Source organism: Schistocerca serialis, chromosome 5 (assembly GCF_023864345.2).
Source record: "Schistocerca serialis cubense isolate TAMUIC-IGC-003099 chromosome 5, iqSchSeri2.2, whole genome shotgun sequence".
Classification (NCBI taxonomy): Eukaryota; Metazoa; Arthropoda; class Insecta; order Orthoptera; family Acrididae; genus Schistocerca; species Schistocerca serialis.
The window spans coordinates 625,656,548-625,668,678 of record NC_064642.1 but is presented as its reverse complement, the minus strand read 5'-3'; positions in this window follow the sequence as shown (position 1 = coordinate 625,668,678).

Sequence of the window (12,131 nt, the reverse complement as noted above, 5' to 3'; positions counted from 1 at the left end):
ACGAGGATAATGGAATGTAGTCGAAATAAATCAGGTGCTACAGAGGGAATTAGATTAGGAAACGAGACACTTAAAGTAGCCGGCCAGAGTGGCCGTGCGGTTCTGGGCGCTACAGTCTGGAACCGAGCGTCCGCTACGGTCGCAGGTTCGAATCCTGCCTCGGGCATGGATGTGTGTGATATCCTTAGGTTAGTTAGGTTTAATTAGTTCTAAGTTCTAGGCGACTGATGACCTCAGAAGTTAAGTCGCATAGTGCTCAGAGCCATTTGAACCATTTGAACACTTAAAGTAGTAGATGAGTTGTGTTATTTGGGCAATAAAATAACTAATGATTGACAATTGATATACATTTAAGTGTTAGGGAATCTTTTTAGGAAGTGGTTGTGCGGAGCGTAGCCCTGTACGGAAGGGAAACGTGGACGATAAACAGTTTCTACAAGAAAAGAATAGACGATTTCGAAATGTGGTGTTACAGAAGAATGCTGAAGATCAGATGAGTGGATCACGTAACTAATGAAGATGTACTGAATAGAATATGCGAGAAAAGAAATTTAAGGTACAACCTCACTAGAAGAAGGGAACTATTGGTAGGACACATTATCAGACATCAAGAGATCACCACTTTGGTACTGAAGTGAAGTGTGGCGGGTAAAAGTTGTAGAGGGAGACCAAGAGATGGATCCAGTAAGCAGATTCAGAAGGACGCAGGTTGCAGCAGTCATTCGGAGATGAAGAAGCTTGCACAGGATAGAGCAGCATGGAGAGCTGCATCAAACCAGTCTTTGGACTGAAGACCAAAACAACAACAAGTTAAATGAATAAATAAACATGAATTTTCAAAGCTGAGAAGCCCTCTGTGATACACCCATTATTTTCTTTTGCCATTTGCCGTGAAACTAATATGAGTTGCCCCCTCTCCTTCTATCCCCAAAATGAGAGCCGTGATACGCTCTTGGCATGCTATATTGCACTTCACATGGGAAACCGTAATATAGAATAATGCCGATTATACGAAACAGCTCGAGACGCCCGGGTGTTCATATAACTGATGTTTCGGATAACCGTTCAGTTAGGAAAACTTATTGCACCAGTGATCGTAGGAGTATGAAAAAAAGAAACAGTGAATTAAAATACATGTATTAGAGATAACACGCGTAGTTTGAAAATTTCATAATGGTCATTAAAACAGATTCACTGTTTAGAAAAAGAAGTCCAATGTTTGTTTTTGCTTCTGAATTAAGTTCCCATTGCGAACGGTGCAACAGCAGTACCATTTATGACAACAGAAGGTTCAGACTTCCACTCTGCACACGGAACAACAATGTCAGTTCACAGCGAGGGGTAAAAAGCTGAATTGCTCGCCCTAGCGCCTGCTGAGTTTCTACACAGCACGAAGGCAAAATTTGCTGCTGGAATACTTTCGATTAACCGAAGTTACATTAATAGATATTCGGATAGCTGTTCCTCTACCTTACTTCATAATTATTGGCCCTAAATTACTTCTTGGAATCTACCAAAGGGCTTCCTTGAACTTAAGTCTATACCTAAATAAATACTCCGCACTGTACACTGCGTGGCGAGAGTACTTCGTACTAATGTTATCAATTTTATTCGCGTATAGATCAAGGGAAAGGTGTCTGGCCCAATTCGCGCCCTAATTTTTGTTCTCTTCATCTCATGATCCGTACGCGGGATATTATATGGTAGCAGAATAATGCCGCGTAGTATTCTCTTAATAGCCGGCCGAAGTGGCCGTGCGGTTAAAGGCGCTGCAGTCTGGAACCGCAAGACCGCTACGGTCGCAGGTTCGAATCCTGCCTCGGGCATGGATGTTTGTGATGTCCTTAGGTTAGTTAGGTTTAACTAGTTCTAAGATCTAGGGGACTAATGACCTCAGCAGTTGAGTCCCATAGTTCTCAGAGCCATTTGAACCATTCTCTTAATACACCCAACAGGATTTCGCAGGAACTACTTCTTTTTCCTCCAAGGACTCACATTTAAATTCTCCGAGCATTTCTGTTTCACTTCCATATGGGCTGTACCGATCTGGTACAAGGCTAGTAGCGCATCTCTGAATTATCACTATCCTCGCTGTCATACATTTTTGATAAGAATTTTAAATACTGGTACACTGTTCTACAATTGGCCACACTATCGTCTCGTATGTGATTCTCTTTACAGATGAATTGGGTTACCATATGACTCTCCCATTTACCTTCCTAATACTAATTTTGCATGATGACTTTTTAGTATTAACCTTAAATAATGATACGATGTGACTTGTCCAAGATGTTCATCACTTTCTAATCACATGATAAACAGTTCTTTTGTGGTAGCCTAGATATCGATAGTTGACCGCCACAAGCGCGACAGATACTGCAATTGTTAGTTAAGTGGAGTGCAGGCAATGTGTGGGGGCAACAGTCGCTAAAAGAACTCTGACGGAGCAGGACGTGGTGTGCTGGCGGAAGGCCGCCCGTAACACATATTGTCGACTGAGCTGGTCCCCGACGCCGCGGATTTTTGACCCACAGCAATCTCCTTATCATGACAAAAGAGTTTATTCTGAATTGTTTTATTAAGTATTACAGCGCACCGTGATTACGCGTTTCGCGTCAACCGCGCCGGCGACTTATAGTTAGATTTCAATGAGGACTGTGGTGTGTTTGTGCTACTTCATGCTATCTTGTAAAGATATCAAAGAGAAACCTATTATAAGTAAAACCACAATTAAATTGTAAGGGCGAAGGGAGTAACTACCAAACATTTGCGTAAAATCAAGAATGTAACACTTAATTACAGCGAAACACCGTAGTGAGTGTTATTACATTAGAAATTTATTGATTGTGTTAGTGCATAATTCAGCAGCCGAAACACAGATACGAAACAACTCCCACAGCACTATTAGCCAATCAGTGCCTTATATGTAGGGCACAGTATAACTCATTTAATAGGCTGCTGCTCTCTGGTTAGTAATATCCAAACCAATCGGGAGTGTCTCAGTCGTCAACTACAATTTTTTTTCTTGAATCATCAGTCTTCTGACTGGATTGATGCGATCCGACACGAATTCCACTCCTGTGCCAACCTCTTCATCTCAGAGTAGCAACCCACGTCCTCAAATTATTTGCTGTGTGTGTTTCAACCTCTGTTTTCCTCTACAGTTTTTACCTTCTACAGTTTCCTCCAGCACCGTGGACGTTATTCCCTGTTGTCTTAATAGATGCGCTACCATCCTGTTTCTTCCTCATGTTAATGTTCTTCATATATTCCTTTCCTCACTGATTCTCCGGAGAACCTCCTCATTCCGTACCTTATCAGTCGACCTAATTCTCAACATTCTTCTGTCGCACAATATCTCAAATGCTTCGATTCTCCTCTTTTCTGATTTTCCCACAGTCCATGTTTCACTACCATACAATGCTGTGCTCCAAAAGTACATTCTTAGAAATTTCTTCCCCAAATTGAGGCCTGTGTTTGATACTAGTAGACTTCCCATTGCAGGAATGCCGTTTTTGACGTGCTGGTCTGTTTTTGATGTCTTCCTTGCTCCGACCGTCATGGGTTATTTTGCTGCTGAGGTAGCTGAATTCCGGTTTGGGGCAGGCCTGTCCTATTTTCGCTGAAGAAAAGAAGATTCAGAAATTTAAAGTCACCCAACGCGTTTCGTAATCGGACGCAAAGAAGGAATTTAAGGCCACTCAGATGCCATAGTTTCGTCAAGTCTTCTGCCTCAGCACTGGACCAGCCTGTCCAGAAGGTCACTGTTAGCACCCAGATTATGATGGTTGAGCAAGGCACATCTACCTGCACCTGTAAATGGAGCTGTCAGCCAACGCCGCTGGTCGCTCAGCCCAGTCGTCCTATAGCTGAAGAACTGAAAGTTACTGAACATAATGTCAGCGTAAATAGCAAACCCTCATGGCAGATGGCAGAAGACATCCACTACAGTGTCTCTGTCACGCCAGCCTTTCAACAGTCTCCAAAATCCAAGCTGAGCAGGAAGGTCAAACGGCCAAAGCGATCCACTTAAAAACCATTGGACCACACGAGCTTGTTGCTATGTGATGGATTTGACAATGATCATATCATCGCCAGTATGGGCAGCGACGTTTGCCTGAGGCGAGCTCCACAACGGACGCATCCACCCACCCCTTCAGTTGCAGTCTCGCCACCATAGTGGAACGAGAAAGCGAAAGAAGGAGTAAAACCTCACTGTTAAAATGGCTTCCATACTGCAGTGGAACATTAATGGATTCATTACACATTTGACGGAACTGAAACTGCTAGCACAGAAACGCCATTAGTAGGGCAACAAGGACGTGGACCCACTCGGCATTGTCCGCAGCTTGTGGTCGTGCGGTAGCGTTCTCGCTTCCCGCGCCCGGGTTCCCAGGTTCGATTCCCGGCGGGGTGAGGGATTTTCTCTGCCTCGTAATGACTGGGTGTTGTGTGCTGTCCTTAGGTTAGTTAGGTTTAAGTAGTTCTAAGTTCTAGGGGACTGATGACCATAGATGTTAAGTCCCATAGTGCTCAGAACCATTTGAACCATTTTTGAACCACTCGGCATTGTTGCCGAATTTATTCAAGGTGGCGTATCCAAGATGGCAGCCATAGATGTGGCACACATTGCAATAACATTGTGGTGGAAGCTTCAAATTTTGGCGGGAAAGTAGGTCACTTGGGCTACCTCCACTAACCTAACCCCCTCCCTCCACTCCCACTCCCATCCTCTACCCTATCCCCTCCGCTCCCCAAGAAAATGAAGGGAAAATTTTGGCTGGAGAAACATCCCTTGTGCTACCTCCAATAACCTAAGTAACTGGTGGTCAAATTTTGGCGGGAAGTTCAAATTTTGGGGGGAAAATAGGTCACTGGGCATCCCCATTAACCTAAGTCATCCATCGATTCAGGCAAATGCCGGGATGGTGCCTTTGAAAGGGCACAGCCGACTTCCTTCCCCATCCTTCCCTAACCCGATGAGATCGATCGATGACCTCGCAGTTTGGTTTCCTCCCCCTCCCCAAACTAACCAACCTATCTGGTGACAGTTGGGGAATTTCTTCTATGAACTCTCAGTGTAGTCTAACAAGGACGTAGTTAATAGCCCAAATTCAGTGAGTGACGATGTTCGCATTACGTCAAGTGTCTGTGAGAGAGTGGTAACGTCCGTAGTATCTGCGCGTCAGATGTGCTGGAATGCAGAAAGCTGGACTCACGAGCAACGGAAAGGCAACTGCAAAGCAGTGACTAATATCGTTAAGTCTGAATGACGCCCTATAGTATTTCCGAATTTCATGTGAGCGGAGTGGTTAATAATGTTTCGTGTCTCTTAACCATGCTTTTGTGTAGCAATTTGTAACTATGGATACTGAAACCAGTAAGAGATATGGTATGCTGTACTGCGCCACCAGTTTGTAGCAGCACTTAGTTTGACGAAACCCGAGCGCATAAACTCGATCTCCGTCCACATTTGTGTCGAGTAACTCAGACATTTTAAATGGAAAGCTGAGAATTTCTTCCCCAGATCGCTGCGTGCGATGAATCCAGATCTGCACCTGTCGAGCGCTCAACGGGCTAGACACCAATGTGTAAGCCATCTACTTGTTTTCCATCGTAGTTGAAAGCGCATTTAAAGCTGCTGAAGTCTTCTTCCTAGTATAAACTATTAGATTTATTCTGTCACCGAGGGCAAAATGATTGAACGCTAATCCCCTGGAATTCTTTGGAATACAGCAACAAGGAAGTTTGAGACAGCATTCCATGTTAAAAAGCAAAGTATCCCCAATGGAAAATATTTGCATATGTGCAGAGAGCTACTGGGCAGAAACCAATGAAACATATGATTCTAGTTTTAAAGTATGACCTAAGTGACGTTAATTTCCGTCAAACTGAAACTGTTCATCTTCATTTTTGCCATTTGGAATCGTGAGAAGGACATACCAAAAACTTTTCATCGCAATCAACGGAGTAAAATGTATTATCATGTGGAACGTTTGCTATGTAGAATGATTTTATGCAGTACGTTGAACAACCGTAAAATGTGCCCATATGTATAGTCTTGTATTGAATAAATACTGAAGTCTGTAACGTTATGTGTACGTAGGCAAGTTATTCGGCCGCCTAGAATTGTTGGGAAATGAATTTTCTTACGGATGAATACTAGGCGGCGAGGCCAGGACAGAGCCCAGGTACAGAGGCGGGGAGCGTGTGGCAGGAAATGGGTAAACCAAAGGGCGTGTGAACAGCAGTCGCTTGCTTAGCCGGAGGACGGACAGTGCTCCAGAAATGGCAGAACGTAAGACAGCCTGAAACATGCCTGCTTACAGCTCTTAGAAATTTGTAATAAATCACAACTTAATAATAGAGCAAATCTGAAGACATCTGCGATCTAAAAAAATGACGTGTATTTAATGAAACTATATTATCTGCAATAACTTAAAAACTATAAAAGTTTATATTTTATAGTGTATATATATTTTCACAATGACCTTAGAAAATTTCTACATACTCCACGTGATTTCATCAAATGATATCTCAGATGGTAGCATTTCACCATAGCTATCATCCTTGAAAGGTTTGTATCTGTAACTATTTTGTTTATTGGTTTATTATGTTCATATATCTTTTCTATTGAGCAAATGTTTATCAGAACATCGTATCCTCCACAATAACACAGCAACTGAATGCACCATGAATGTCTCATATCTTGTTCTACTTGTGTAGTTATTTAAAGAATATATTAATATTTTTTCCAACAACTTTATTTAAAAATGATTACAATTGATGTTGAAAACGCATTTTAATTTGTTAGCTGACACCACTACCGAAAAGAGAGTGAAGACGTTTCCGCGAAGCAGGCATAAATAATCATTTATACAATATTTAACGATGTTCTGTTGTCATTTAATATGAGCTCACTTGTGCAAGAATGCTACCTTATTTATTTATGAACAAACCATCAGTAAATAATTAATTGTGAATGTACTGAGTGTGACCGAATGTTTATAACGATTTTTTTTTATTTTAGTATTTTCTAATATGTTAGTTTAGTGTGGAAAGTGGACAAGTTGAGCCAAAATCACTTCTGCAGAATTTAAGAGTTATGCATTTTTGGTGGGGATGGCCTTCAGCCATTGAGAATTAGACAGTGGCAGAACACGGCTGGAGTAAAGTGGAGACAGACACTTTTTGAGTGGCGCGCTCAAGCAAAAGAGTGAAAACAGCTGTGTGAAAGACTAAATCAGATAATGAATCGATGACTGACACAAAATTAAAGGTTATAGGCACACGTGGGGGAAATTTCGGAGGAGGTTGGCGTGGTTAACACCAGAGTCGACGCAGTAGAAAATTATTTTGGGGATAAATTGCAAGAGGTACAGGACGAGCTGGGTGGCAATTTTAAGAATTGTGTACTTAGCCAAAAAACTCTTGAGGAAGTGACCAATAAGTCTGTTAAAAATGTGTCATGTAGATGATAGAGTGTGAAAATAGGTAATTAAAAATAGGCAAAAATTTGAATCAGGAATAAATAATGAAGCTCTACATTGGGAACAAGATGTACAGGCAAAATTAAACTCTTTAGAAGGGATTCAGGCTACTACTATGATAGGTGTCCCATGGGATGATCCAGGAACGACAAAGTGTTTTGCAAATGATGCAAAATACCAACCAGTTGATTTTATTGCTGCATACAGAGACGGTTTTGTGCGAGGAATGTCTAAAGAGACAAATTTTAAGTTAGCGAACAGGCATCTTCAGGACAAAGCACAGTCATGGGCGAATTTAAATGTGTGTTTCATTTACCACCTATGAAGTGTCTGAGAGTTGTTTCCTGACCAAATTCTGGAGTGAGGCGAAGCAGACACGACTTCATAATGAGTTCCTGAATGGACGAAGTTTCAAATACGGGCGTGGGTCGATGCGGGATTTTTGTGTGCGTGAACTAGCAGGCTATTTAATTGCAGGATCACAGCTAAAGGTTATTATTTACAGCGAGTTAGATGCTGGATATGAAAGCAAATGTATGCTGCTGGACCCTACGACATTATTGAGCTATTCTTTTTAAATGAAGCTGTGCATAGCACAATTACGTTATGTGCGAGTAACATCAGGTAAATACGAAATTGGTTTGCTCGTGTGGGATGATGATTTGAGAAAATACTCAGCAGAATATGCATCAGGAAATGACGAAAGTGCGCAATAAAGCAAATGCATTCCAAGACTACTTTGCTTCAGATGTTCATGTGACTTTTCTGTTCTGACCTTGGTTGAGACATTGCTTCAAGACGCCGTTGGAAAACTTTTTTGCTGTAACGAAAGTTACCTGCGTGTGCGAGTTAATCAATGACCTAAGTCCAACTCTCTCAGTTTTTAAATATTCGTGGAATATCATACACACATACGGGATAGCTTCCCACCTTCCTGGGCGAAGTCACATTCATCGTAGCAGGCGATGACTTCGAAGTGCAGAAGTCATTCTCGTAAAGAGTCACAAGAGGCTCATAAAATAAGAGTTTACATAACCTTACTATTAACTACACATAATTGGTTGTGCAATTCGTACAGTATATCAGATGTATGTATACATGTGTTAAAACTATTAAAATTTAAAACTGAATGAAAAGTCCAACAGCCCGCAGTATCTGACTATTAACTGGCGAGATAAAGACGTCAGCGTTGTTTTCCAAACAAATAAAAAATTTTACTTTTGGCTCCAGAAGACCTTTTTCTGCAGGGACAAATTGCATGTAACTGTAGAGTAAAAAATGTCTTGAAAGTGGAACAATTTTTCAGTTGTTGTAAAAAATTGAATACTATGCAGCGTGGTAGTTTATACCGTTCTTAAAGGAAATAAATAAAATGGGTACTGTAAGATGCAATCTCATGCTTGAATGTTCGTCTTTGCCAGGTTTTAAACACACAGCGAATGATGTACCAAAGTTTACTCCAGTTACTTATACGTGTAATATCGAAACAGGTGATAAATCTCAGCTCATTCGTCTTGTGAATGAAGTTGGGTTAACAGCAGCAGAGATTAATCTCGTCGCGGGAGCTTCAGAGAAATCTCATTTTAAACGCATTGGTAGTCTTTAATTGTCAGACGTAAATATTTGGCACTGTATTTCTCAGAAAATTGTTTGTGTCCAAAAATGGTGTAATTGCGTCTGCAAAACCGATATTTGATATCTTTATCTTGATGATTAATATGTAAACTGTACCGTTACTGAAAATTTTCGTTATTATTAGTTGCGTCCCACCGATTTTAAATCGCCCGCTGTACTGCTCCTCCGATTTGGTGATGATTGCGAGCTAGAAAGAGGGCGCTGCCTGTCCCTTGAGGAATGGACAGTGGTGCTCTAGTGAAGGCGCAGTTTGTTTCTGGCGGAAGCAGGACCAACTTGACTGGAGCCTTCTATGGTGGACTGGTCACGCTTGTTTTACGACGGTGTGGTTGGCCCAAGGAGTCGCCGTTGGAAACAGTCACCAGTAAGAGCGGGAGTCTGAAGTAAGAAGTGGCAGCAGCCATATCGTATCGCACCAGCTTTGGCGAGTTCTTGAAGAAGGCAGACCTGCCGATTCGGTCGCCTAGTTGACCGATTGTGAGCGGTGAACGGCCGCTACAATACTTTAACTTTTGAAGGGACTCTTACTTCCGCGAGGTCTGAATGTGCTCCAGTGCACATCTTTAACTTTTCTGCTTGCATTACCGAAGCTAAGAGCAGAAAAAATGTGAGATCATGCTCGTTACTCTCGCTTGTTACTGTGTAAATTATACTGAACTCTGAATTATTTTGAGTTTTAGATTATTTCATGTATTGTGTTTGTGAAATGGACATAGTTTTTGATGCTTCTTGGACGACTATTTAACTAGCGGATTCTACTACCAATCTCCTAAACTCCTGCACTTCATAAGTTTATCTTTCTGTGTAAACTATGATTGGTTATTGTAAGATCGCTTTCCATTCTGGAATAAACATTATTCAACAAATCTCTCTGGCGTCTGTGCAGCCAGCAGCAAGGAGAGCATCGGGGCGTTTTTGGCCCACCCACCAGACTTGGGCTTGCATCAACGTGGCTGGCCAACACGTTGGCCGCAGTTATATACTGAAGGCGTCGCAATGGAAGAGTTCGTGAACGGCCACCAAGCAAGACAAACTCTGGGGAGGACAGAACAGTGTAGCTGCGAGCGACATGAAAACAGCAGCAGTATACTGCAGCGGTCAGTGCGGAGCGTAATGTGGATATAGTCGAGCTGGGGTAGCGCACGACGTTTTGTTGTTGGTGTCCAGGAGAAGACGGCAGCTCAGAGTCAATGAGGAGGAACACCGGAGAATTTGATTACGACAAGACAGTGCAGAGCACGAAGTGGCACTGATTTTGCAAGCAGTTGTACTTGTCAGAGTTTGGCTGACTACATTGTACTGTAGTGGTGTGTGCCAGGGTAGGTGAAGTTGGCTTTATTCAGTTTGTTGTATGAAAGACTGTGAGGGATTGAATGGTGCTACAACTATTGTCTAGCGTTTTGCTTGGCAAGGCCATGGTGACACAGAGTGTAACTGTTTAATTGCGAAATTGTAAATATGGTGAGGCCATTCGTCAATGAAAGTGCACTAGTAATACTTAATGTATCTTTTGCTTCTGCATTTTCTATTATTGTATCTTTTACTTACCTGCATTTTCTGTTTTTGTATTTTTTGGCTTATCTGCATGTTCTCGTCATCGATATAGTTGTTGTTGTTCCACGTAGTTGCGTTGCCTGTTGGGCCAGACATTGGTGATAATATAAAGTAGATGATTATAGTGAGTCAGATCCTTGTCCTGGTTTGTTTTAGTTGGCCCTTGTAGCGTTATAATTGGTAGAAAATAGTTTATCCCTTTTTTGGTGCACACTTGTAAAGTTAATCACAGGCAGATACTACCTGTCATATTATTTTGGAGCCCATTTATACACTCCTGGAAATGGAAAAAAGAACACATTGACACCGGTGTGTCAGACCCATCATACTTGCTCCGGACACTGCGAGAGGGCTGTACAAGCAATGATCACACGCACGGCACAGCGGACACACCAGGAACCGCGGTGTTGGCCGTCGAATGGCGCTAGCTGCGCAGCATTTGTGCACCGCTGCCGTCAGTGTCAGCCAGTTTGCCGTGGCATACGGAGCTCCATCGCAGTCTTTAACACTGGTAGCATGCCGCGACAGCGTGGACGTGAACCGTATGTGCAGTTGACAGACTTTGAGCGAGGGCGTTTAGTGGGCATGCGGGAGGCCGGGTGGACGTACCGCCGAATTGCTCAACACGTGGGGCGTGAGGTCTCCACAGTACATCGATGTTGTCGCCAGTGGTCGGCGGAATGTGCACGTGCCCGTCGACCTGGGGCGGACCGCAGCGACGCACGGATGCACGCCAAGACCGTAGGATCCTACGCAGTGCCGTAGGGGACCGCACCGCCACTTCCCAGCAAATTAGGGACACTGTTGCTCCTGGGGTATCGGCGAGGACCATTCGCAACCGTCTCCATGAAGCTGGGCTACGGTCCCGCACACCGTTAGGCCGTCTTCCGCTCACGCCCCAACATCGTGCAGCCCGCCTCCAGTGGTGTCGCGACAGGCGTGAATGGAGGGACGAATGGGGACGTGTCGTCTTCAGCGATGAGAGTCGCTTCTGCCTTGGTGCCAATGATGGTCGTAATGCGTGTTTGGCGCCATGCAGGTGAGTGCCACAATCAGGACCGCATACGACCGAGGCACACAGGGCCAACACCCGGCATCATGGTGTGGGGAGCGATCTCCTACACTGGCCGTACACCACTAGTGATCGTCGAGGGAACACTGAATAGTGCACGGTACATCCAAACCGTCATCGAACCCATCGTTCTACCATTCCTAGACCGGCAAGGGAACTTGCCGTTCCGACAGGACAATGCACGTCCGCATGTATCCCGTGCCACCCAACGTGCTCTAGAAGGTGTAAGTCAACTACCCTGGCCAGCAAGATCTCCGGATCTGTCCCCCATTGAGCATGTTTGGGACTGGATGAAGCGTCGTCTCACGCGGTCTGCACGTCCAGCACGAACGCTGGTCCAACTGAGGCGCCAGGTGGAAATGGCATGGCAAGCCGTTCCA